The sequence below is a fragment of the Monodon monoceros genome, unplaced genomic scaffold (assembly GCF_005190385.1).
Source record: "Monodon monoceros isolate NGI ecotype Baffin Bay Population unplaced genomic scaffold, NGI_Narwhal_1 Super_Scaffold_5, whole genome shotgun sequence".
Lineage (NCBI taxonomy): Eukaryota > Metazoa > Chordata > Mammalia > Artiodactyla > Monodontidae > Monodon > Monodon monoceros.
Window position 1 is genome coordinate 101696860 of NW_021703782.1, and position 25571 is coordinate 101722430.

The following is a 25571-nucleotide window of genomic DNA, read 5'->3' on the forward strand; positions in this document are numbered from 1 at the left end:
CCGCCGGATCTCCTCAGCCATTCTCCACACAGGCCAAGGGGGATCTTCTAAAATGCAATGTGACCCTGCCGCACCCCAGCTTCGAGACCTCTGCTGTCCCCTCCTGTCCTGGGGCCACACACAGTTCAACAAGGCCCTGAGCTGGCACTCCAAATCCTCCAAGACCTGGGTTCTGCCGTGCCCCACCCAGACCCCTCCCAACCTGTGCTCACCAGCAGACCCTCAAATGGCCTGAGGCTCTCAGGCCTGCTTCCTGCCTGCCCAGCAGGTGGAATGACCAACCCCATCCTGATGTGCCTGGCAAACCTTTACTTATCCTTCACGAATTCGCGCAGGTCAGATGCTGCCTTCAGTGCTCTGACTCGTCGCTCACTACCACCACGTATCTTCCCCTCCCCGCCCCCCATTCTCCTTCAGATGTTCATTTCCTTAAGGGATTCATCCCTGTGCCTCGGGAAGAAATATCTGCTCAGTAAATGTCTGAGGAACAAATAAAATTTTTGCACAAAATGCTTAACTTTTGAACTCAGGACTTGAATAAAAATCAACAGAGCACAGACCTCTTAGCTCGCTCCTCAAACCCTTTATCTCGAAAGCCAAGCTTTGTTCTGTCAATGGCCTGCCCATCTAGATGCCCTGGACAGTGGGGCGGATGGGCAGACACAGTAAGGAGAGGAAAGGTCCACACTAGACCAAGGTCACAGACGCTCGGTGAGCCCTGGGAGGCTTCCAGTTGGGTCCTCTGTGAACCTCGCGGTTCACAGAGGTCCATCAGTACGCCACAAAGTCCAGACCTGCGCCGCCCACTACAGGAGCCAATGGCCACACCTGGCGAGTCCAAATTAAGACGCGCTGTAAGTGTAAAATGCACGCTGGATTTCAGAGACTTAGTCTGAAAAGAGAATGCAAAATACCTCAATAATTTTTTATATTGATTATATGTTGAAATGAAAATGTTTTGGATATTTCAGTTAAATATATTATTAAAATTAATCTCATCTGTTTCTTTTTACTTTTTAAATGCAGTTACTAAAAAATTTAGAATTCCGTATGTGGCTTGCACGTGTGGCTCCTGTTACGTTTCTCGTGGACAGCACTTCAGAGCTTCACTTGGTTGGAGTGGTCCTCCAGGTAGTAAACTTGCCTCAGAACTCATTCTCTACAACCGGCTCCCGGAGAGACGGGCCATGTTTCAGGCGTCCCTGGATCCCTGGTGTCAGCAAAGGGCCTGTCAGAGTGGCCTATGGAGAAAATTGGCCGACTGACTTGGTGGAGAATTGGGGTCCCTCATGGCACATCGAGAGCATATGTGGATGGAAATAAAGTCTGGCTTCCCAGATCCTGTGCCGTTAGGAGTGTAGGCCAACCCGTGCTCGGTGACCCTTCTTCATTTGGAGGCTATCTGGGGTTAGGATGCCACCCAACGAGATGAGCACGGCCACCCACAAGTGCATAGGCTGCTGCCCTTGTCCCAACCCCCCGACTCTCACACACAACCCCCACTTCCCCCATCACCCTCAGCTTCCCTTGTCCTCGGCCACTCTGCTTCTGGGTGACCTCCTTCTCTAGCCCCAGAGCCCTCACCACTAGTCACCTCTGACCTGCATTTCTGTCCCTGCTGGCGGGGGTGGCAGCGTTCAGGAGGTGACTTCTGGGGTCAATCTCAGACTGAACCCCATCCCTCCACTCATCCTGTGGCCCAAGATTTAACCACCAAGCCTTACTTTCCTCATTTGTAAATGCAGGTAATGGCACTACCTACCCAAGGGGGCTGCTAGGAAGTTTCAATGGGAAGATGTTCGCCAAGATCTTTAGCCCGTAGATGCCAGCAACTATCATCATTATCAGGTTTGCCCGCCTCCAGCCTCTCCCCTTCCCAATCTATCTTCCACGCTTACTCCAGAGTGGACTTAAAAAATACACGCCCAATTACGTCATTTGCTAGCCTAAAGCATCTCAGTGGAAGGCTGGCATCTCCCAAGGTGTCTTCTGAGAAACCATCCTGGGAGATGCATTGTATGAAAGAAGAAAAGGGGGTTCTCCAGCCAGACAAGTCTGGGAAGTGCTGTGTCTTGCTCCATTTGGGGATTCGCAATGCTGGTTAGCACAGCAAAGGCTGCCAACCCTTGCAAGAAAACACCTTACCGTGAACAGGCAAAACACTATTAACTCCCTTTTTTTTTTGTAAAAGACCCATTTCCCATATTTATTTGGATATAGACTCACTTCCCCTATAACACCTGTTAATATCCCCTGGAAAATGTTAACTGAAGTGCTCAAAGCCCTCCGGATTCTGGGCCCCACCCATAAGCCTCTGCAATCTCATCTCTGGTGCATCTCCCCCACCAACCCCGCCCCCCGCTCAGCCCCTTGCTCTCCCTGAAAGCTCAGGTGTTTTTTTAAATTTTTATTTACTTTTGGCTGTGCTGGGTCTTCGTTGCTGTGCACGGGCTTTCTCTAGTTGTGGCGAGCGGGGGCTACTCTTTGTTGCGGTGCGCAGGCTTCTCATCACAGTGGCTTCTCTTGTTGCGGGGCACCGGCTCTAGGCGCAAGGGCTTCAGTAGTTGCAGCACGCGAGCCCTAGAGCGTGCGGGCTTCAGTAGTTGTGGCGCGTGGGCTCAGTAGTTGTGGCACGTGGGCTCAGTAGTTGTGGCTCGCGGGCTCTAGAGCACAGGCTCAGTAGTTGTGGCGCATGGTCTTAGATGCTCCGCGGCATGTGGGATCTTCCCGGACCAGGGCTCGAACCCGTGTCCCCTGCATTGGCAGGCGGATTCTTAAACACCTTGCATCTCCTTTTGTCTCACTCTTGGTGCCTCTTATTTGTCCTTCACTGTCTGGCTCAAGCACTGCCTCCCCCAGGAGGCCCTCCCTGCCCTTCCCTGAGGAGCATGGGTCAGGTGCTCTGCCCCCCATGTATTCACAGCACAAAGGTTGTAATTATCAGCTCACTCATTGCATTTCTCCATTTATCTAGTATGGTACTGGCTAAATAGGTGCTCAGCAAAGATTTTTGGCTGAAGCTTCCTGGCACATGTAGAAACTCAACACGTTAGTTCTCTAGATTCTGTGATTAATTTATTTTGCTTTGATTGTCATCAGGAAGTGCTAGTTCTTTTGCAACTGAATTTATAAACGGTGGAAGGAAAGCAGCCTCTTGACTACACCTAACCTAGAAGCTAGTAAACCAGAGGAGTTTATAGACACTAAGAAATGGTAACGTGGTACAACTGTCCTGAGTGTGGCCGTGAGGACCCACTGCAGGGATGCCGGGTATATCACGGCAGCTCCCTCAGGGCAAGGCACACAGTGGATACGCTGCTAAGAAGCTTCTGCTTCTTGGAGGGGAGGAAGTAGTAGGGCTGTTGGGTCATGGTGGTTGCAGTTTCCCAAATATGCTGGGTGGCATGAGAGTGGGGGACACAGCTTGCGGAGAGCTGAGTACTCTGGGGACAGTTAGAACAGCCCATAAGGGTGGAATGGTGGTAACTTGGGCGGGAGGAGGGGGTGAAGAGAGAAGCTAGGGGAGAATCAACTCAACATACCGTTTTCTAGAACGTGGCTCCAGTGCTGGGGAAGCTGAATCAGGGAGTAACTGAATATGGGGCTGTAACAGGGTGAGGTGAGGTCCGACACGACTGCAGAGCTGGCCAGATACAGTGAAAGTCACTTCCGTGAGCCGGGGTCCCCACCCCCGGCCGCACTCCTTGAGGGCCAGGGCCAGTGCGCGCTTGTCTGTCTCTTTCCACGGCTCTGGTGCCAGGAGCTTATCCTTCCACGGACAAGGAGACAGACTGGAGGGGGGGAAAGTGACCTGCTCCCAGGCCGCCTGACTGCCAACCCAGGGCTCCTCCCACTGCTGGAGGAAGAGGAGACAAAACCAGAGGAGCCTTGGAGCTGAGAATCAAGAGGTCTGGGCACTTTTGCAAAGAAATCATGTCACATGTGATCCTCAGTACCCTAGATACACGGACTGCTGATTCTTAAGCGAGCTCAGAAAGGCTGAGCCTTTGGCCATCTTTGGCTAAGAAGAGTTCTGTTCAACAATTCATCTGGCACTTCGTGAGCTGAGCTGTGGCAGGAGGGATGGGGCGCTGGCACATGCCTTCCTGAGGGTCATGTGTAGTCGGGAAGCAGACTCACTCTCCCATGCAAAGTGAGGGAGAAACTACCTGGGGCCAGGCCCTGGGGATTCAGGAGACTAGGACACAGTCTGTCCTTAAGGAGTGTATGGTCTAATGGAATTTGACCCACATCACGGAAAAATGCCTTTCTTAGAGTACAAAGAGCATTTGGGCTAAAACCCCAAGACACACGCTTTGGTGGAAAGACTCACGTGCGTGTCTTGACTCTGTCATTTTCTAGTTGAGTTCAATACTGGCTCTGCCATGTGGCAAGTTATTTAATCTAAGCCTCAGTTAACCCTTCTGTAAAATGGAAATAACTCCTGAGTCACAAGCACTGGTGTGAGGGTGCTACAAGAGTGCATTACAGCTGTGGGAGGCTCTGGTCTGGCAACCTGCTGATGAAACAAGACCATCCAATCCTCTGTCCTTCCCTTAAACCCACCAGTCTTCCCAGAAGAGTCCTGTGAATGTGAGGACCTTGGTTTTTCAAGGGAGTGTGCTGTGAGCAGGGCGCTGTTGAAAGGGACTGGATTTTACTAATCTCTTCTATTTACATGATGCGTTTTCCTTTCAAAGCATTTCTACTTCCCTTCTTTCCTTTGAGCCTCACATTCCCTGGTGAGGCAAGTTAGAGGAGCGTTATTTCCCTGTAACAGAGGCAAGAAACAGGAGGCCCAGAGAGGCTAAGTGACTAGTATGAGGTCACAGAGCTAGTAGCAGGAACTAAAACAAGCAGGCATCCTTAGTCCATTGTGCTATCCTTGTCAACCAAAATTTCCAAAGTCATCTGGAATCCTTTCTGACTCGGTTTTTCTAACCCATATCCCTTCTGAAGTTGCACTATGTTGTTAAGAGATCTGTGCCTTAGAGAAAAGGCTGGTGAAAGAATGACTGACATCCTCCCCTTCCTTCCTTACTTGAGCATCTCTTTCCAGTGCTTTCCAAAGGAGATTCACGTGTTGATTCATTCAACAAACAATGCAGTATGCTTCGTACAGGCAAGAGGCACACCAGTGAATAAGACCCAGTCCTGCCCTCAAAGGGCTCCCACTCTGATGGTGGGGTTATAATACAGGTGGAAAGAGGTCTGTGGAGGTACCAAGGAGGGGGCTCTTCTACCCGATGGGGGTGGTACAGAATTGAGGTGCATGAGATGGGAACCCCAGTGATCCAACAAAGCCAAGTGAGGGTGAATACGAGGATAGGGCAGGCCAGGAGGAACGGCTGGTGGCTGGGGTCACATAATACAAGGCCTTGACTGTCAGCCTAAGAAGTGTGGATTTCCTCCTGAGTGCAGTGGGAGGGATTTAGGCAGGGAGGGACGTATCAGAGGCCTTGGTGTCAAAGATGGATGGGCTCCTGAGGACAGACACTCCCTTCCAGCCAAGGGGGCCCACCCAGACCTCCATGCTGTCAACTCGCCAGCTGGCACGTGACTGCTGGGAGATGTGAACGTGAGAGGGTAAGCCCCAAAGTGTGATTGACATGGAAGTCCCAGAGAAGAGAGGAACTCTTTTGGCCTCTGACGGTCTCTGCCTGACCCTCGGCGTTTATATCTGTCAGCCGTGTGGACCAGGTGAGTATGCTCATTGGATATGAAACCCACATTTATGAGGACAGCATCTGATTTGCAGTTAATTTGTTGATGCAGCAAAACACATTGTTTCCAAAAGGTCAGGGGGGGAAGCCGTGTTGGAATATCAACTTAATTACCTGGGTGGCATGAATGAACGGGCGCCCTGCATGGGGCTGCAGGGCGGAAAATGCTTCACCGCCAGGCGTGGACGTGGGGCAGAGAGTGAAGCGGGGTTACAGGTGGGGGCAGCCTGCGAGGTGGGCAGAACCGAAGCTCCGGTGGCCCGCTGTCTTCTAACGCCTAACCAGCGCATTTGCTGTCCCGGGAATGAGGGTCATTATTCCATTTCACAGATGAGGAGAGGCAAAGACTTGCCCAGGGTCACACCAAGCAGTGGATGGCAGGCCTTCAGAAGAGGGTCGAAGAGCTCGTCTCAAGTTAATTGTGCACTGGGGCAGGAGTCCTGTGATGGATGTGGGAGGGGCCGGCTGTTTGGGAACCAGTGCACGGATTTCCTCAGTCCCCATGGAGGACACACCTTGGACTATCCCTTTAACATCCCTTTAAGGTCAGAATCAGCCTCCCCTTTTCACAGCTGGTAAAGCAGACTCAGGGAGGGCAAACAGGCGCTACCTAAGGCCACACAGAAAGTGAAATGTCAAAGTCAGTGGGCGGACAGGCCAGACCCCAAGCTGGGACCGGTGGTGAGGGGAAGGGGGCAGAAGATGGGAGATGCCCGAGGCCACAGGGATCAAGCAGCTTCATTGAAGGCCGAGGTCTATGCATGCAAAGCTTGGGGTGGGGAGGCAACCTGCTTGAGGTGGCAGCCAGAGCCCCTGCCATTACCCTTTCTGAGGGCCAGAGAAGGTGGGGCATGCCCGATGGCGGCTGGAGGCATGAGAACGGTGGCCTCCAAGGTCAGCCTCAAAGGGGGTCTCAGGTCCTTTGGGTCTGAATGGTATTCTGAACTGTCCCTTTTCTGTCAGACTCCCATCTAGCTCACCTGGAAGAGGCCCTGGCATCCCCAAAGGGGAGGCTGGGTAGATGCTGCGGGCTTTTCTGTGCCAGGGATGTGCCCCAACCAGATACGCTTCCAGGAATGGAGAGGGTAAAAGAGAAAATTCACAATTAAACCCTGTTACTGTTTAACGAGGGAAGAGTTCACCTGGTTAATTTTCCTGGCTAGTAGCCACATCAATGCTCTGACCTGTGCATGAAACGGCCCTGGTTGGGAGAGGAAGACAAAGCTTTCTGTGGCTTTACAAAGGGCCTCTGGGCTGAGAGCAAGGCTCCTCTACTCCTCGGGAAGGGAGAGCCGCTATTATGCAAGGTATGAAAATAAAAGAGGGCTTCTTTTGATAGGCCTCCAAAAAGGAGTGTATTGAAGCTATATTTGTGTGGAGTGTCTCCTTTGAAATGCCCAACCAGCTCTCTCAGGCACAGCTCTCGCCTGTCCCCCAACTCCTGTCATTATCTTGAATCCTCCCGTCCACACTTGATAGAGCTGATCCTGCTTGTTGGGGAGGATCAAATGCTTGCCTCCGCTTCAGAGTGTCAGCAAGGATGCTGGAGAAGACAGAGCACTCGCTCTGTGCCAACAGCACTGGGCAGGCCCTGGGGCCCCACAGGGGACCCTGGGGTCCTCGGGCCCTGCAGCATCCGCAGAGGTAACTCTCAGCTCCAGGCTGTCATCTGGGAGGGATGCTCATGGAAAGACACTGCACAGGATGGACTTCTGCATCAGAGCCGAGGAAGAAGTTTCCATCCTGCCCGTACACGATGACAAGGTGCTTCTTATTGGGAAAGGGAGGCTGGGAGGGGCCTCATCCTGGAGCACCCTCAACGGGCCAGGTGTTACCCAGTATATCTCAGTCAGTTCTAAACCTCTGGATAGAAGCCCTGCCATAATCCCTCCAGCCCAAATTCGCACAATACATTAGGAAGCTGGCTGTCGGACTCCGGGGGGAGGTTCCCACATGCCTGCAAGTCGCCGTCCTGAGGCACCCTCTGCAGTGGTGCTGGGGACTGAAGGTGGCCCTTGAAGAAAAGCTGTAGCACCTGCTGTCGGCTCTGTACGCCGTTGTCTCTGGAGAGGGGCTGCCGGGGACTCAGCCCCCTCAACAAGTCACCTTGCGAGGCCACTCTCCCTGCTGGGCCCAGGCACTCTTTGCCGCAGTGAGAGCTGAGCCGAGAGACGGTTCCTCCCGGTCCTGGGAGCAGTGCATTCTTCCCCGATGTTGACAGGAGTAGTATTTTGTAGCGGTGCTGGTTAATTTGTAGTGGCATTTGTGGTTTGAAGCCTTGTCAAGATCCCTGATTACTTCCCGTGCAAGGAGCTCGGCTGATGGGGAAGTTCACATGCTGAACAAAAGCAGCAAGGCAGCTGTGAGGGAAGGCTGCGAGGGGGCCGGGTGACCCCAGGCCGCTTGGGGGACAGAGGCGGGGGGAGGGAGGGGGGACAGCAGTGGGGCGGGGGAGGGGAGCCCTTTGTTTTTAGTCAGGTGCAGCTGCTCGGTCTGAATAGGTGGCATCCCATTGACGGCCCGAGGTCAGGCAGCAGATGCGGGCCGTGGCTGGGCAGGGGCAGGGAGCCTTGCTGACGCGTGCCATTCTCTGCCCAGACAGAAACAGGAGGCGGGGGCTTCGCTGCTACCTACATGGGGGCAGCCATCTGGGATGCCATCAAGGGTGCCTGGGTGACATTCCCAGGAGGTGGGGGATGCCAGGAGGGGCTTCCAGATGTTGGGAGAGAGAATCCCCCTCTGACAGAGGCAGGGGAGCTGTTTTGAGGCACTTGCTATGTTCCAGGTTCTGTACTAGAAGCTCTACCTGTAAGGTCTCTAATGATCCCAACAACCCTGCAGAGAAGGTAAAATCCCCATTTGGGAGTTGAAGAAACTGAGTCTGCATGGCTCAGTGACTTGCCCAGGCCTCACCGCTAACAGGTGGCCGAACCAGGCTCCAGACCCAGGTAAGTCTGACCCCAAAGAAGCCCACACTCCTTCCATCAGACCCGATACACAAACGGCAGAAGGAAGATGCTGAATCTTATCCCCTTGAGAATGAGGGTGCTCCCCTCTCCCTGGGGAGTTCCTCCCCCCAATATCCTCTGAGTTTTTTGTCTTGCTAAGTCCATTCTGACCACACAGAAAGGTTTGTCTTTGCAGCCGCCTACATTTCACCAGGCCTGTGTCCTGACTTGGGGAGGGTTTGCTCGGTGCATTTAAGGGCTGGGGCCAGCTCAGCAAAACCAAGGCTAATTTATCATCTCTGGAATGGTGTCCACCCCAAGCAGTACTACCACTAGGAAATTAAAATAAAGATCTTCTCCCGATTTTGCAGTTGTACAGATAGGATCGCATAGCATCTTCCAGAAAGGGAGTCTGGTGATTACGACAGCTTCCACGCTGCTCTCCCTGCCACCAGCTCCCCCCGCCCTGGTCCACCCGCAGCTCGGGGAGCTGGTCATGTCCTGCAGACAGTTCTCGGCAGGCCATTTGAGACCCAGTCTCTGGCCCACCCACCCCATATTCCACCCTACCACAAGCAGCCCATTTCTCCAGCCCTGCAAAGACATGCCCTGCCACTCATGTGCCACAGCCCTTCACAACGCACGTGCTCGTCCTGGTGCCCTTCCTGCACCTGCCTACCTGGTGGGTTCAGCTCATCCCTCAAGCCTCTGTCCCTTCCCTGGAAGCTATCCCTCTCTTCCTGGCTGGATAGAGCCCGGCTTCTTTCTTCTGTCCCTCCCCTAAAGACGAGGGGTTCCTTGAGCGTGCCGTGGCGTCTTGGTCACATCTGAATCCTGGGCTCTAGGCACAAGGCCTGCACGCGGTCAGTTCAAAGTAAATGCTCGCCCAAGACTGTGGGACTAGACTCAAATGATCAGTAAGGCCGTTGCCCAGCATTTGACTAACGTGAACCAACTAGTTGTCATCCTATCACTGAGTCGCACTGTCCACAAGGCTGGCAATATTTCTGATCAGGAACGGCATGCTTCTGATCAGGAAAAAACTCCCAACCTAGAGATATCCTGGTCTAACAGGTTGAGCCCAAGGCCACCCTGAAGAGCAAGAGACTTTTCGAGGAGAATGTAAAGGTGGGAAGCTTAGATGTGAAATATCCCCAAATTTTCCCAGTGTCTGTTAAAGACAGTCAGGTTCGCCAGACAGAGGCTTTTTTTTTTTTTTTTCCTTCCCTCAGAACAAATGGATGGAGAACCTGTTTTTAAAATTCCTGGACCCTGGCATACATTTCTATCTGTGTCAAAGTCTAGCCCTCCACCGCCTCAGCAGAGTTTAAAATCCTAGCTAATAGGTTAACAACTGTTTTTCTTCAGCTTCAAATGAAGAATATCAGAAGGCTGGGGGGGAATGCAGCTCTCCAATTTGTACGGACTGCACACAGCTCCCTGCAACGTGTGTTTGACAGGACTGACATTCTGTACCGCTGTGAGATGGGAAAACGTGTGACATTTTTATTCATGGTGGCGTACGCCCTTGTAATGATCAGCTCTGGTCGATGTGCTTACCGCAGCAGCCCCAGAGCCCTCCGAGAACAAACAGGAACCCAAGGTGCCAGCAGTTCGACTGCCTTATTAAACACCGCCAGGATCCTAACGAAGACCAACTGCTGGAAAATCTCACTGTCAAATCCTCAAGGACGTTGTCAGTGCACAGCTAACTGCATATATTTTTCATTTAAAATACTGAAATCCAGCATTGTGCCATTACAACCGAGGGGAGGGGCACCCACTCCAGCGGCCATTCTGTCGGCTGCCTCTTTGGAGCTCCAGATGCCCAGTGGGGTTCAGGGCTGAAAAAGGGGTGGCAGAGATGGGAAACTGACTTTCTGAAACCCAGCCCAACCTTCAGGGTGAAAGGCTGAAAGTTACAGGGCTCTGGTGAGAGTCATTTAAACTTGGAAAGTGGATCCACTGGCTCCCTCCTAAGTCTGAGAGAATCTGCATAATGAGAAAATCCGTTTCCCCCAGCCGGCCCTCTTCCTGTAGGTGCAACCCATCGCATCCTGCACCTCGGTGCTAATCAGCCTGCTGCTTGGCGGCAGACCTTCAGACATCTGCAGGAACACATGGCCGTGGTAGGTTTCACACCTTGGCAGCAAAGCTCTGGGTCAGGGTGCCCACCTGCAATCTCACCACTTGCCTCGATTCCAAGGCCTCAAGGTCAGTGTGCAGGAGGACCCCTCCCTTCAGCGGTCATTTTGAATCCGCATGCACACTGATGGATGGAAGCCAATCACATGGTAGACCCTGGAGCTTATCGTGGTTGTTACGTGGGGTGGTTTGGTTATGGCTGCACACGCTAACGTACTGTGTATTTACCTTGTAAACATGTATTATTTATGCAGTGCCTCTATTTCCATACTCCAGCCCTGATGCACCAAGACATACTCTGCTATTTATTTATGGGGTCCTTGGCATAACGGGCCTAACAAGATGCCCACGTGTGGTTCTTGCAGGTTTGCAACAAACCGTAAGTGGTTGGCTAAACAACTGGATGTTCTCCATCCATCATAGACAGAGGCTTGCATTTTAAGGGGCTGTCCGTAAAACTGGTTTAGCATAATACTGTACATCATCCTTGGCAGAAATGCCCTGGGACGCTGAAGAGCTGGCAACCCAGCGAGAAGGAGCCCTAACCTTTCCTACCCTGGGATGGGGCATGGGGTAGAGTAAGCCATGGGTACCCTGGTTACAGGTCCCAGAGCAAGGGGGGAAAGGAAGGAGGATGGTAGACAGCCCCAGGGCAAAAGCAGGACAATGAGGGTGGAGGTGCCCTGTTCCTCTCAGCTGGCCATTCTGTCCTTCTGCAGAGCCTTTCCGCATTGACCCCGTATATCCCAACAGACACTCCTTTCATCATGGGCTGTGCCTCAAATCTCATTAGAGCATGCTGGTTAGAGGAAGAGAAATTCAGCCTGCGTCCAGCCCTGTGCCATTCCAAGGTGAACCTCAACAGTTCCCACGGAGGGCATCCGGCGGACCACGGCGTCCTGTCCCTTTGGTCCCCTGGACCTCTCTCCCATCGTTCCCTCATCCTCACATCCCACGAGCTCTCGTCTGAATGCTGGCAGCATTGTTAGTGGTCTCCTGGCCTCACCTGCTTCCACCCCTTCTAGCAGTGGCCCAGAGTGAATGTTCCCAGATGCCATTCTCTTGAATATAATCCCTCACTGGCTCCTGACACCCACAAGATATGATTCAAGCTCCCCCAGGGCCTGGCCCCTGTCTACCTCCGCCTACCTCACCAGCTGCCTCTACCAGCATTTCTCTTTCTGTATGGTTTGTTCACTGTGTCTCCCAGACAAAGAGTGCCATGAAGGCAGGACACACATCTCATTCCTTCGCAACCCTGGGGACTTGGACAGGGCTTGGAGTTCGACGTGCCTCATAATATGTTGGATAAGTGAAGGAAGAATTAATGAAGGCACAAAAAAGTAACTCAGAGTTCTGCCTGGCAAAATACTCCAAGGCATCAGGATTTTTAATCACAAAAAGCAGGGGAAGAATTCTTAGCTGGTCATCATGGTTTGGACAATGGAAAGTGTTTGGTAGATAGCTCTGGGGTGAAAGTGGCCCTCTGTCCCACCCTGTCTCTGTGGAGAGAACCATCCCCTGGTCAGCACACCTGGGGAGCCACCATCTCTGCTGATCGCTTCACTCCACCTGGCCTCCCGAGGCGCCATCTTGCCAAGGCTCAATCTACTGCCCCTCTGGAAACATTCTCTATCAACCTCTCCAGAAAGTGCAAACAGGGATCCATCTAGAAGGCGTTAGGGAGTAGGGCATCCCTAGGAGGGCTGAGAGGTAGGTGTAACCATGGAACCATACCATGGTTATGGGCAGTAACATCTCAGAAATTCAGTTTAGACTGCTGCCAGGCAATGTTAATCGCCCATCACATTTTGCATGTTAAGTGGGATATAATCAGCGATCCCTTGGGAGAAGTCCCTTTTATACATTCTCTTTTAGTACTTTTATTACATTTTAAAATTCTGTGCAGTATAAACTAAATGTGATTCAATATTCTAGAAGACGTGGAACTAAGCAGACTGACAATAAAACTAAGCTGGCAAAAACAGTGACCCAAATTAGGGACACGGTCAGTGCCATCTCAGATCCAGTGTGCACGAGGCTGGCAAGGCAGCCTTTGCTGCCAGCGAGCTGCCGTCACCACCAAGCTGCCCCAGGTCAGCTGAGCTGGGCGGTATGATGGGAGAAGCCAGGGTTTTGAATCTGAATCCATCCTACCAGCCAGGGGATTAGGGCTGGACCCTAGTGAAAAGTGGGGCACTCGTGGTCCCTCCTGCATCAGCCTGGGGAAGATAACGTGAGAAAATGCGAACACCTGCTGAGCATTCTGCACAGCGCCCAGCAGGCGCTCAGAAGGGTAGCACCACTGTTGTTCTTACCCCTGTGTTAAGGAATCCAGGGCTCTGTTAGGTTTACTCTGGGGAGGAAGCAAAGTCTCAAATCCAGGAAGTAGCCGTCAACCTTAGCCAGGAGTGGGGGAGAAGCAGAACAGTGACCTTGACCTCCCTAGCCACCCTAAGCCGTACTGCTGGAGTCTAAGCGTGCCCCAAACCACTGGCAGCCACAACCAGATACCCCAGGAACCAGAAGGAACTGAGGCAGAAGGCTCGATGAGAGGGGTACAGTGAGGGGAGGGCCTGGGGTCCAGCATCAGGTAGACCTGGTTTGGAAATCTTGCTCTGCCACTTACTGTGTGACCTTGGGCAAGTTGCTTAACTTCTCTGAGCATCAGCTTTCTCGGGAAAATAATAACTGTATCAGTCTCACAGGGTTGTTGAGAAGATGCAGTGAGATGATACTTGTGGAGGGGTTGGCGTGAGAATGAAAACTGACCCGACCCATCCGACGCCTCCTCAGCCTGCCACTTCTCAGGTAGTCCTTGACACCCCTTCCCCCAGGCACGGCCAGGTTAATCATTTACCTCGTCCACAGCAGGGCTCAGGGACTGATGGGGGACAATGTGACAGGCAGCTCCGGGCACAGCGCTCCCGTGGCCACAGGGCGGGGACTCCCCACACCGGCAGCGACACTGAGTTGATTCTCCCGGAGGATTGTGCTTGTGGGATAGAATTTATTTTCAATATTTTATGTTTTATTTCCCCTTCCCTACTGGGATAAACTCTCCACCTTTGGCACATAGAATTCTAATCTGAGAAAATGCCTCCTCTGGTCTCGCTGAATCAGATTTCCTGCTCTTGTCCCGCTGGGCTCAATCTCTCCCTGGCAGGGAGCTGCATTCCGAGCTGCTCCAGCACAGACCTTAAAAGAAATGCTGTTTTTAGGCTCTGGTCAGTCCTCTGGCAAAGAGACCCTGCTGTCACACTGCTGAACGTAGACAGGCTTGGGGGACGCAGGAGGCCTGTCACGCACACACGGCACCGCACGCAGGGGTCCTCAAGTGAACTCAGGCCTGCAGACCAAGAGCCACCTCCCTTTTTTGATTTCTCCTGCTCTGAACTGACTGGTGGCTCAAGGGCAAGGGGAGTGCACAGAGCTGCCCTCACCCCCCACGACCCACCGCCTTCCGTGTATTCACCGCTCGCCACTCGGTCACTCCCCAGACTCACTGGGCAACTCATCTGCACCAGGCCCTGCAAGGGTGCTAAGGTCACGGAGATGAGGCCGACACTCCCTGTCTGGGGACAGTGCGTCAGGCGCGGGACGGTGCTGGCCCAGAGCGGGGACGGATGGCTCTGCTTGGAGGAGTCGGGGAGGGCTCGTGGGGCAAGAGGCGCTTGAGCGGGCCCTGAAAGGTTGATGGCATTTTGTCAGCTGGAGCAGAAGAGGAAGGCCATTCCTGGCACTGGAGACAGTAGGAGCCCATTCATCTCTGGGTTCCCCCAGCGCCCAGCACGAGGCCTGGCCTGGTGCAGACGCCCATGAGGAGCTGGTGAAGGAGTGAACACGGAATTGTGCTGGGCACTAGAGGAGAGGAAGGGACTCTGCCTGGGGTGGGGACACTTAGCAGAGTCTCACAGGGTGAGAAGGAACTGGCCAGATGTCAAGGACTGCAGGTACCTCCAGCCCAGCAGGCCCAGCCGTGGGAGGGGGCCCTGGTGGCTGGGTAAATTCTCCTGATCATCCAGCAAGTCTGTGCCCCGGGGAGAGAATCCTGGAGAGGGACCCACATTGTGGAGGGCTGACGGGCCCTCCTATCTCACTTCTTGCTGATGTCTTCTGATGCCCCTTGTGCCTCACAGACCAGTGGAGGAGAGCGACGGGTGACCCGAGGAATTTGAGGGATGTACGGGTGCGGTGCGGCTGACATCCAAGGGCAACTGGGGTGGGGCAAGTCTGGGGAAGGCCAAGGACAGACTAAGACATTGCAGCAAGTGGAGCCCGTGAGGCAGGGCTGGATGAAAAGCGGACACTGGAGCTGCTAGAGCAAAGGTGGTGCTGGAAACCACAGGGGTAGCCGAGCTCCCCACTGAGTGGAGAGTCAGAGGGGACAGGCCAGAGCTGGGGAAGAGCTCTGTCCAAGGGAAGGAGGACCAAAGACAGCTCCCTTGGTGCAAAGTCCAGTTCAGACGTCCTGCCCTGCTGGACTCGACACTTCATCCATCCACCAGGCTCCCGCCGGCCAGCGCAATTTCCATGCCTTGGTGTATTTTACTTGGACCTTTCTGGAGACTCTACCTTGGGCCAAAGGAGTGATTTAGAAGGCAAGAATTCTCTACTGCAACCAGCCAGAGAAAGCCACGGGGCAAGGTGCAGGGAATTCCACCTGAAGTCAGTTGCCACCCCATCCTAGAACAGGCTAGAACAGCAGCTCTGTTTGGTCTCTCAGGTTCAGAACCATCATCAGGTATCTGAGACACAGCCTGGAGAGGCTGCTCCCACCTAAACGAGGACAATGGGCTCTCTACCTAGTCCCTGAAGCTGATGGAGAGCAAGGGCAATAATTAAACATTGCATCTACTCTGCAGTGATCTCCAGCAAGTCAGCAGTGATGAGGTGACGGGCACCTCCTGAGCATGCTGGTGGGGAATCACCCCGAGGACCAAACTGGTTGGAGTTTAAAACAAACGAAAAGGGACTTTGAGATGCTCTGTGGCATGATCATACAGCACAGGTCTGTACCTTCCAAAACCACCAGAGGGATTCTGTCCACCAGGATTAAGTTGAACCACTCACTGTGACACCGTGGTCTCCCTGAAGGCAGGGGCCTTGCGATCGTCACCCTGTTTTCACAGATGTGGCACAGAACAGGTGTCCGCGATTATCTGCTGAACAAGTGACCTAGGTTCTTGGCTCCTTCTCCACCTCTGGGCCCTGGGTTGCAGCTGACTTGGCACACTCCACTCCCCAGAAGCTGTCACAGGCAACTGTGCCCATCTCTGTAACCTGCAAGCCCTGATTCGTACCTCCCTGCCATGCACTCACCTGTCCCCTCTCTATCTGGTGCCCTGGGTGACCTCTGACCTTGTCCCTCCACCATGTATACTCTTGATTTCAAGATCCCCACCACTCTGGGTGTGAACCTTTCTCTGCCATCAGACGAGAGGACAAGGGCCTGGGGCAATGTCTCCTGTTTGGCTTCTGTGCACATTTATCTGTTTTCCCTTCTTTTGATAATAGCCCCCTTATTTCCCTTCCAGGAACTACCCCTCCTGTGCTTCTTAGGTATGTGTTTCAGGTAGAGCCTTACTCGTGGCCAACAGAAAACCCTTGGCCACAATGATGGGTTCTAAGACAGGCAATATGATCAAAGTTGGTTCAATGAGTGAACCCATGCCTCGTGTGGCAGTCACTAGGAAGTGACACCCTCCTGCTGGTCTCACCCCTGGAAGGATACAGTCTGGAGTTGCTGCAGCCAGGGAAAGCCTCCCTGAGAACGGTACCAGAAGAGGAGGCCAAGCCGGGAGAATGCAGCAAAAAACTGGGTCTGATTGACATGATTTAATGCCTGGATCAAAGTCATACTTGAAGCTGGTATGAGTGAACAATTTTTTTTTTTTTTTTGTCTCTTGCAATCCAAAGTAACCTAATTGATGGAGATTCCTAGTATAAGCCCTGCCCCTGGTCTCTGGGGGCTGGGCTGGCCCCTGACACCCCCAATACTAACTCCTACACATGCCCAGTTTCTATCCTGCATTCTAATCCCTCACACATACGAAGAGAGCACCCAGCGTGCCTCTGGTGTCTAGTGATGGGTTTGGTGTGCAGAGTCTACGCTGGGTGCAGAATACTAACTTTCTTGTCTTGGTGCCAACCGAGGCCCAGAAATATTAAGGAAGGCCTGGGATCTGGAAGGAAACCAGAAACAAGGCCTTACCTGTGGTCCAACATCCTGGGATCCTGGGCCACCTGCCAAGGCTGCTGCACTGGCCCCATCACTACAAACTCAGCAGGAAACTGCCATGTTCTTAGCACAGAGCTGGAGCGTGAACCTGGGGTCTAGTAATAGACAACATGGCTTTGAATCCTGACTGTTGCTCCTGAGCTGTAAACCTTGGCTAAGCCCCCAATCTCTCTCAGCCTGTCTCCTCTGCAAGAGGAGATGATACCTGAGACCCAGTAGGCTGGTTAAAAGGACTCAGTGGACTCACTCGTGGGAACTGGGGTTGGAACACAGACCCCCTTTTCCAGGTCTCAGCACGGTGCCTGGCATGTGGTGAGCAATTCAGCCTCATGGCCCCCCTCCCCTCCCTCCCTGCTCTTCGACCATAAGACGTGCTCAAACTGCTGTGAAGGTGCCCAAGACCTAGCAGGAGGGGGCTGGACTATGGTCCTTGGCCCTTTGCAGTCCTCCTTAACTTGTGCTGAATGGAGGTCAGGTGGTGGAGCTTAGAAAGCAAATTGCTATTTTGAACCTGGATTTTCATTTGGCCGCTGACATTTCTCAGCCCTTCCATGGCACATCAGGAGCCCCTGAGCTACCTGTGGCATCCTAGCTGAGAAGGCAACAACACACGCTTAACCAGAAATCGCCTGGATTTTTCAACCCAATCCTTATAACTTCCAGAATCTGATTTCTCTGTTTTTGACTGGCAAGTTTTTCCTCTTGAAATCGAACATGTCTGCTCTGCGGAGCAAAGCCTGGCCTTGTTAACCTGGCATCAGAAAGCTGTCTCTGGGCTACCTGGGCTATGAGAAAGTGAGGCCACCTGGAAAGACAGGACCAGCCAGCCACCCTCGCCAGAAGACCTGACAAACCCACTACCAGTTAGGGACCACACTGCTTCGGTATCGGCAGGGCACGAGTCAGAACAACTCTGCACATCCACCAGCCTGCACTGAAGGCAGAGCTGCCTGCTGGTCACCCTGTAGGCGCACGCGGGAGCTGGAGGGAATGGAGCGGGAGGCCACCCCTGTCGTGCTCGCTTTCTCACGCAAAAATCTGGTTGAAAGAGTGGAAAAAGGGGCAATGGAAAAGGGGGAAATACGGTTTGAAAACAACAGGGCTTGAAGGAGCATCGTGCAGAGAGCTCTGCCTTGTGGCCTGTGAAGGCACAGCTGATAAGTTAGGCCAAGAAAACGACTTCGGATGGCAGACCACGACACTCACCTGCTCACTCACGCCTGGTGCCCCAACCTGCCCCCTGGCCCCTTCCCCTCACGTGTGTGAGTCAGACTTGGGCACCATCTCCCTGCCATACCCCCAGTGCCTCTCCCCCTGCCCCACGATGCCAGCCCTCCTCGGTTTAGGTGTTGACTTTCCCACAAGAGCTGTAGGCACGAGGGTCAGTTACACGTGTGCACGTGCAGGGGGGCTGCCACTGAGGGGTGTGTGTTCTGAGAGCCGCGGTGTGATGGGCGCTGGGAAGACAGGCTGACTGGGAGGCCATGTCAGTGGGTGACTGACATCTGGCTCTGCTTTTGCTCCACTGGAGACTGATGTTTACCGAGCGCCCATGTGTAGCGCTGATCCAGACAGACAGTACCTCACTCAATCCTTATAAAGACCTATGACGTGAGTATTATTATCCCCACCCTAAAGCTGAGAAAACTGATTTCACTAAGGTTAAGTTACGTAGTGAAGGTTACCAGCTTGTTAGTGCCAGAACTGAAATTTAAGTCCACGGCTGCCTGATGCTAAAAGCTGTGCTTTACCCTCAACCACACTGCTTTCATCAGCTGATCAGCCTCTGCCTTTCAGCAGCTCCATACTTGGGGGGATGGGGGCTGTATTTGCTTTCTCTCTCTGTGAATGGCTGTTACATATGTGCGTGCCTGTGCATGTGCATGTGTGTAATTTTTTGGCCATACCATTTGAAAGCAAGTTTCAGACATCACCTAAATACTGCAGTGTGTACCCCTGAGGTATAAAGATAAGCCCCTAAAAACCATGACATACATCAACAATAGCTCTAACATATCACCTAACACCCCAGCCCATCTTCAGATCTTCCAACTTTCCCAAGAATATCTTGGAAGCTTTAAAAAAAAAAAAAATCCAAGTTCATACCTTGCATTTGGTTATACAGCTCAGTCTCTTTTACAGATAAAATCTTTACTTTTTTGATAGAATTCAAGGGACACCGGGCCTTTCCTTCCCTTGCCTGCTCTCTTCCCAGCTTTCTTCCTTTCCAGGTCGACCCATCCTGGAAGTCTGGGGGTGTCCCAGTGCTCGCCTCTCTCCCCTCCCCTCCGTTCCTGGGGCATTTAGGACTAGACCTTAGGAGCTCATAAAAACACAGAATAAGACAGGATCTAAATTCCTATAATACAAATCTGTTTCTACTCGGAAAAAGAACCCTTATTTATGGAAAGTGATTTGGAAGTAGATTTTGACCACTAATGGAATATTCATTTTCCTTTTTCAAATGAATGGAATTACAAGCATAGCAACGGAAATAAAACCAAGTAACCTGGACACACAACAAGTACTTAAACAATAATCAATTAATTATTAAGCAATTTGAAAATCCACATCAATAATGAAACCCCAAGACATCTACTGACTGCCAGGTCAGTGCCAAGCCCTATGGTGGATGTTCCAGGCTCACATTCTCATGGGCCTAAAGGTATAATTACAAGGCTGCGTGAGATGCACTGCATGTGCCAAGTTCTGGGGCAGCACAAACACAGGAGCGACCAAATCAGTCGGGAAGATTTACCAAAGGGACACGCTCTGAGGGCGGACAGGCAGATCACCCCGGGCCTCGCGGGCTCTGCCAAGGGTGAAGGTGGAATCTTCGGGGGAGACGGGGAGCAGGGAGGTGGCACGGCCACTTGTGTGTGAGGCTGTGTGGGGAATGCAGTGTGGGGGAGTCTGGAGGCCCGGAGGCCAGTTAGGAAGCTCTGGAGCGGTCCAGGTGAGTGATAATGCAGCCTGAACCAAAGCTGTCAGAGGCGCTGGAGAGGAGAGGGACTGGGCAGTGGCAGAGGGCAGAAGGGAGAGGCTCTGGGGCGTGGGGAGTGGACCTGAGCTTGTGGATGGACCTCGCTGTGGTGGGAGATGGAGGAGGGGGGTGAATGTGGCGCGAGTGCACATTCAGACTGCAGGCCTGTGGTGTGAGGTGTCTGGAAACATGTGAACATCTGTCTGAGGTGTTTGGGAGGCAACGGCTGAGTTGAAGGGAATCGTGTGTGACTTCCAGACTCATTGGGACAGAAGGGGTTTCTCAGGTCGCTCAGAGCTGAGGGTGCTGAGAAGGCATTCGCTGGCTGGGCAGCTTCTCCAAAGCAGCACGAGACTGGCACTAAGTGACCCAGCTCACGCTTATAAAGCAGGACTCTCCGTATGCACAGCTAAGCAGGCAACCGTATTCCAAGAGCTGCTTCTGGGGGTGTATCCAAACCACTCTGCCCCAGGTCTCTGGAAGCCTGGTAGCGCTTAGTTTGAGCTTTGGTTTAACTGGCTTTTCAAACTTTATGTTAAAGAGGTTTAGAGAGCTTTGCTTAACCGGGAGAATAGACACCTTTCAATGCACACTTTTTGGAATCTAGCAGATTGGAAGACAGGCAATTACTTTGTTTGTAGGATCAACTCGGGGGAAACACAACGAAGGGGGCCTTGGAGTGGGTTTGCCCTGTCCTCCCACCTCCTGAGAAGGCCCAGCCCCTGGCCGAGGCCCACAGCATGTGGCAGCACGTGTGCAGGACTAGAATCCAGTGTCACTGGGTGCCACTGCCAGTCCAGTACCTCAAGCCAGGGAGGGAGAGCTGCACTCAGCCGAGAGAAGCAGGGGTGCTGCTGGTGGTGGAGTATGAATTAGCTCCTAAATCAAGTAAATGTCTTCTGGGCCTGTTTCCCCAGCCGTACAATGGATATGAGGCCTTCTTCCTTACCAGCTAATGTCGATTCGATTAAACGAGTACAGAAGTGAAAGCGCCTGGCCTGTCCACTTATTAAACGCAGGGAGCAGAGCAGTTTCCATGGGGGTGCTGCCTCTTCTGATTTCTCACATGGGGAAGGGTCAAGCCAAGACGTCTGGCTGAGGGGTGCCCAGACCCTGCTGGGGAGGGCAGGGCTTCCTCACTCCTTCCCCAGCCACAGACTAGAGAGAATGTCCACTTCCCTGCCCAGGAGAGAAAAGTGTGGGGGAGCCCTTAGCTTCTCTCTGTGCCCTCTTGCTCTCGGCTGCCCAGGGGAGGAGGAGTGCTTCCCTCTGACTTTGGGAGAAGGAACTGAGCAGGCTCTGTGCTCCCGGTGGCCCCGCCCCCACCCATCAGTCAGTCAGTCCACAGGCACCCTGGGCGCTGCCTGCAATTGTCCACGTCTCCTGTGGGGAATAGCTCAGTCTTTTCAATTTGGAGGTGAGGTTTCAGCAAGCCCATTTGGCCTCAGGTCTAAAGCAGTATTCTCCTTTTAGCCTATTGGTAAAAAAGCTGGCATTTTTATCTCATTTGACTGTCTCCTGGGCCTTATTTCTCATTTGATTCTGAACTTGGGAGAAAAAAAAAAGTTATTTATAGGGGGCTTCCCTGGTGGCGCGGTGGTTAAGAATCCGCCTGCCAACTCAGGGGACACGGGTTCGATCCCTGGTCCGGGAAGATCCCACATAACCGCGGAGCAACTAAGCCCGTGAGCCACAACAACTGAGCCTGCGCTCTAGAGCCCGAGAGCGCCGCAGCTACTGAAGCTCGTGCACCTAGAGCCCGTGCTCCACAACAAGAGAAGCCACCGCGATGAGAAGCCCGAACACATTAGCAACCAAGAGTAGCCCCGCTCACTGCAACTAGAGAAAGCCCGCGTGCAGCAACGAAGACCCAACGCACCCAAAAATAAATAAAATTTTAAAAATACCAAAAACACTGCTTAAAAAAAATAACAAAGAAAAGCTATTTACAGCCTCCCTAAACCTAAACATTTTCCAAGGTAGGAATAGGTATTCTCAAGTCAGAGACTTTTTAAAAAAATTATTTATTTATTTATTTGTTTGTCTGCACCGGGTCTTAGTTGCAGCATGCAGTATCTTTTAGTTGTAGCATGTGGGATCTTTAGTTGTGACACGTGGGATCTAGTTCTCTGACCAGGGATCAAACCCGGGCCCCCTGCACTGGTAGTGCAGAGTCTTAACCACTGGACCACCAGGGAAGTCCCTCAAGTCAGAGACTTTTGAACTCTTTAAAGAAATCAGACATGATAAGGATGTAGAGGCCAACTAAAAATCCCTTTATTTGCCCTTGTCTGGAACTATTGACATGGCTCATGATGAGGTCTGAGGGGCGTTACGTATGTCTGCTTTAGAAAACAAATGAAATGCTAGTGAGTTCAGTTTGTTGACAAAATATCTTTCAGTTATAGGGTTCAGCTTAGGTCTACAGACAGTGGTCCTGCAGGTGAAGAGGCTGCCCCTGTGGGGCCCTCAGAGTGCCCTGAGCTTACCTCTCTCGCTGTTCTCATCATTCTGAGTTGGGCTGTCCACTTGCTATTCTGTCCCCCTTATAACGCCCCACAAGTACTTTTTTTTTTTTTTAAGCACATGGTAGGTCTCAATACATGGATGAATAGATGCAGAATTAAAGGGAGGAATGGTCATAGCCTTGAAAGAGGAAGCTCTGGTGCAGTAGAGGCAAGAGAGCACCTTTTCTCCCCCAGGGGGTCTGAAAAGGCCTCCCCTGGGCTCCCTGCCACCCTGCCAAACGTCTTCATGGAGTCCCCTGGCTGGCTCCATGGGCACTAGCTTTGCAAGGTGGAGGGATTAATGTAATAAAGATCTCAACAGTCTCTGCCCCCAGTGGAAAGCTAACTGTTCTTAGAGAATGAAATCCATGGGAACACAGACTCAAGGCAAAGGTCTTTCTGAGGTTAGTGTGCACTGTCTGGCTAGCTTAAATGATTTTTCCAGGGCACATTAGTTTTACTAGACATTTCAAACAGAAGCTGATGTCTCTGCTTGGTGACGGACCTGAAATGGGTTCTGAAGTTGAACTGTCCTGGGTTTCTGTGCTGGCAATGTGGCCCTGGGAAGGTCCCTGAGCTCTGGCTCTGGGTCCATAAAATACAGCTAATGATCCCTTCCTCAAAGGACTATGGCAGAGATGACACATGTTTTCCAAGAGGAGAATATGTACTGCTGGGGCTACATGAGTAGTTTAGGTGATACATGGATGGACACTTAAAAAAGTTGTTTTGGATACACCTTTGGAAAAAACTGGACCAGTACATCAAACTATGGTTTTACCAACAATCATTGCATAAGATGAGGGTAAAGTTGGTATAAATGTCAGGTTGGAGTCTGTTTAAAGAAAAATATCAAGTAAAAAAAATGGTACAGTTGGAGTACAGAGGAGAGTGTGGCAAAAAATTCTGAAATGGAACTCGAAGGACTTCTTTGAGAATACCTAGCCCCTAAAACTCATGTCTGCCGGTAGTAGGTGCTCTAGAAACGCTGCGTGTTCCGGTCAATGGCCCATCAAAGCAGGCGCCCAGGGAAGGACTGAAGGACAAGCTAGTACCAGGGCAAAGCTGGAAAGAGTTAAAAGAAAGAGGTCTGCGGTTTCTGTGGCCCATCCCCCCTGCAGCTAATCTGTCACCTAATGAAGAAGCGGCCGGCACAAGTGAGCTGGCTGGCAGTTCACTTACAGCAAACTGATTAAGAATGTTCAACCAACAGCAGACTGTAGACCTTTCCAGAGAAAATAAATAGAGTGTAGACTGTATGCAAATGTGTTTGTCACTTTGACAGCACGTCTCAATTAAGGCATCTCGCGGCTGTGGGTAGGCTCTGCGGCTGCAGCTGTAAGGGAGAGCCCGCTGCATGGCTGATACTTGGGGCTTGACCTTAATCCACATGCATGCATTAAAAAAAACCCTGCCTTCCTGTACACTTGCATAATGCTGGCAGCCACGTGAGGGAAGTGACAAACTGGGGAAAAAAAGCCACTTTCATCCTCTCCAGTTTACAGACCTGTGAAGGCACAGACAGCTCTTATTTCAACAGAGTTTGGGGTGGCTTTTTTAATTGTTTATCCCCCACCCGTGCGCACACACGCTCTTATTCTGCATTTAGCTGGGAATGACATTAAAGCATCTCTACTTCTCGCTGAAATGGAAAGAAGGTCTTTCTCCATTTCAAATAGGGCCTCCTTTTTTGTGTTTCGAAAACGGAATGTTTAACACCATGAAATCCCCCCCCCCCCCCCCGCCCCCTCTTTCTCTGTAATGGGCTCCAAACTCCAGAGAGGGGCTCTTTTCATGGGAAGGTTAGTGTGTGCAGGAATGAGGACAAAGGAAAGCAGGAAGCTGGCTCTGGAATGCCATGCTGGCGACGACCGAGGCTGTGCTTTCAGCAAACACAGCCAGGGAACTGGGGCGCAGATTTCTCCAGCCAGGCCTGAGCCCCAGGAGAAGGCAGCTCCTCAGGGGTGCAAACACTGACGCAATTTGAAGATAATCATTATTCAGATGAGCACTGCCCTGTGGACGTTTCTTTCTTGGGCTACATTTCAATTTTTATAACATCCCTTTTAAGTGTAAAATCAGAAAAGGGGGATGGATGTCCCCAAGTTTAAGACGGATGAATGTATTATCTAAAAATACCGATTACAGAGGAAGATTCTAATGTTTCAACAAACTCATCCCTCACAATAATAACCCACAGCAACAATTTCATTAGTTCCCTTCATTTCTAAATAGCTCAAAGCCTGGTACGTAGCAGGCACTTGATAAATGTCTGCTAAAAGCAGGAACGTTTTAAATGCATGCTTCTAGATCATTTAGGTGATAAAATAGCATCATATTTAAGATAAAACCATGAAGATTATTTTAATCATGGGGATGGAATTCATCATCTAATAAATGGTTAAAGAATCAGGTGATTTAAGAATGAATAACCTTGCAAATTCTTGTTACAGTCATAGCTTGCTAACAGAGCCATTTCTCACAAATAAAAAAATTATGACTTTTGCTAATCAAGAGAGTTAATTCAAGAGTAGAGGAGGGTATACAACCTTTTTCAACCAAAAATATAACCACTGATAGGAAATGGATAAGAAAATTTTCAGTTTCTATATGTTTTACTTAAGAGCAAAAAATCAAACAACTGGACAATTTTTAAACGCTCAGGTCGAAAACAGTTGGTTACAGAATCGGATCATGAGAATCGTAGCGTGAGTGTTTACTCTGAGAAGCACGACACCCAGAATTGATTTTCAGGAAGTACATTAATAAAGAACTCCTAATTGATTTTTTTTAAGACTTTGCTTGTTACCTTTTATTTGAAGGTGCAAAGAAGGGCCTGGGATGCTAAAGTGTTCTAATGAGATGCTTAGCTAACAGAGGCACCTTAAACGGAGTACCTTGGAGTGGGGAGGCAGCAGCTGCATTTAATGACTTCATTCAACAGTTCAGCTGGTTTACGACCAGAGCCATGCTGTCTCCTCAAAATTTCTGAAAATTCACCTTTTTGAAACATGTTTGCACCAA

At 51.5% G+C, this 25571-nt stretch overlaps 1 protein-coding gene across 5 annotated transcripts in view; it reads right to left on the minus strand.

Moving 5' to 3' along the window:
- Positions 1-25571, minus strand: part of DENND1A (DENN domain containing 1A) — a 537874-nt gene that overhangs the window by 33572 nt on the left and 478731 nt on the right. The gene's annotated exons all lie outside the window — the stretch shown is intronic.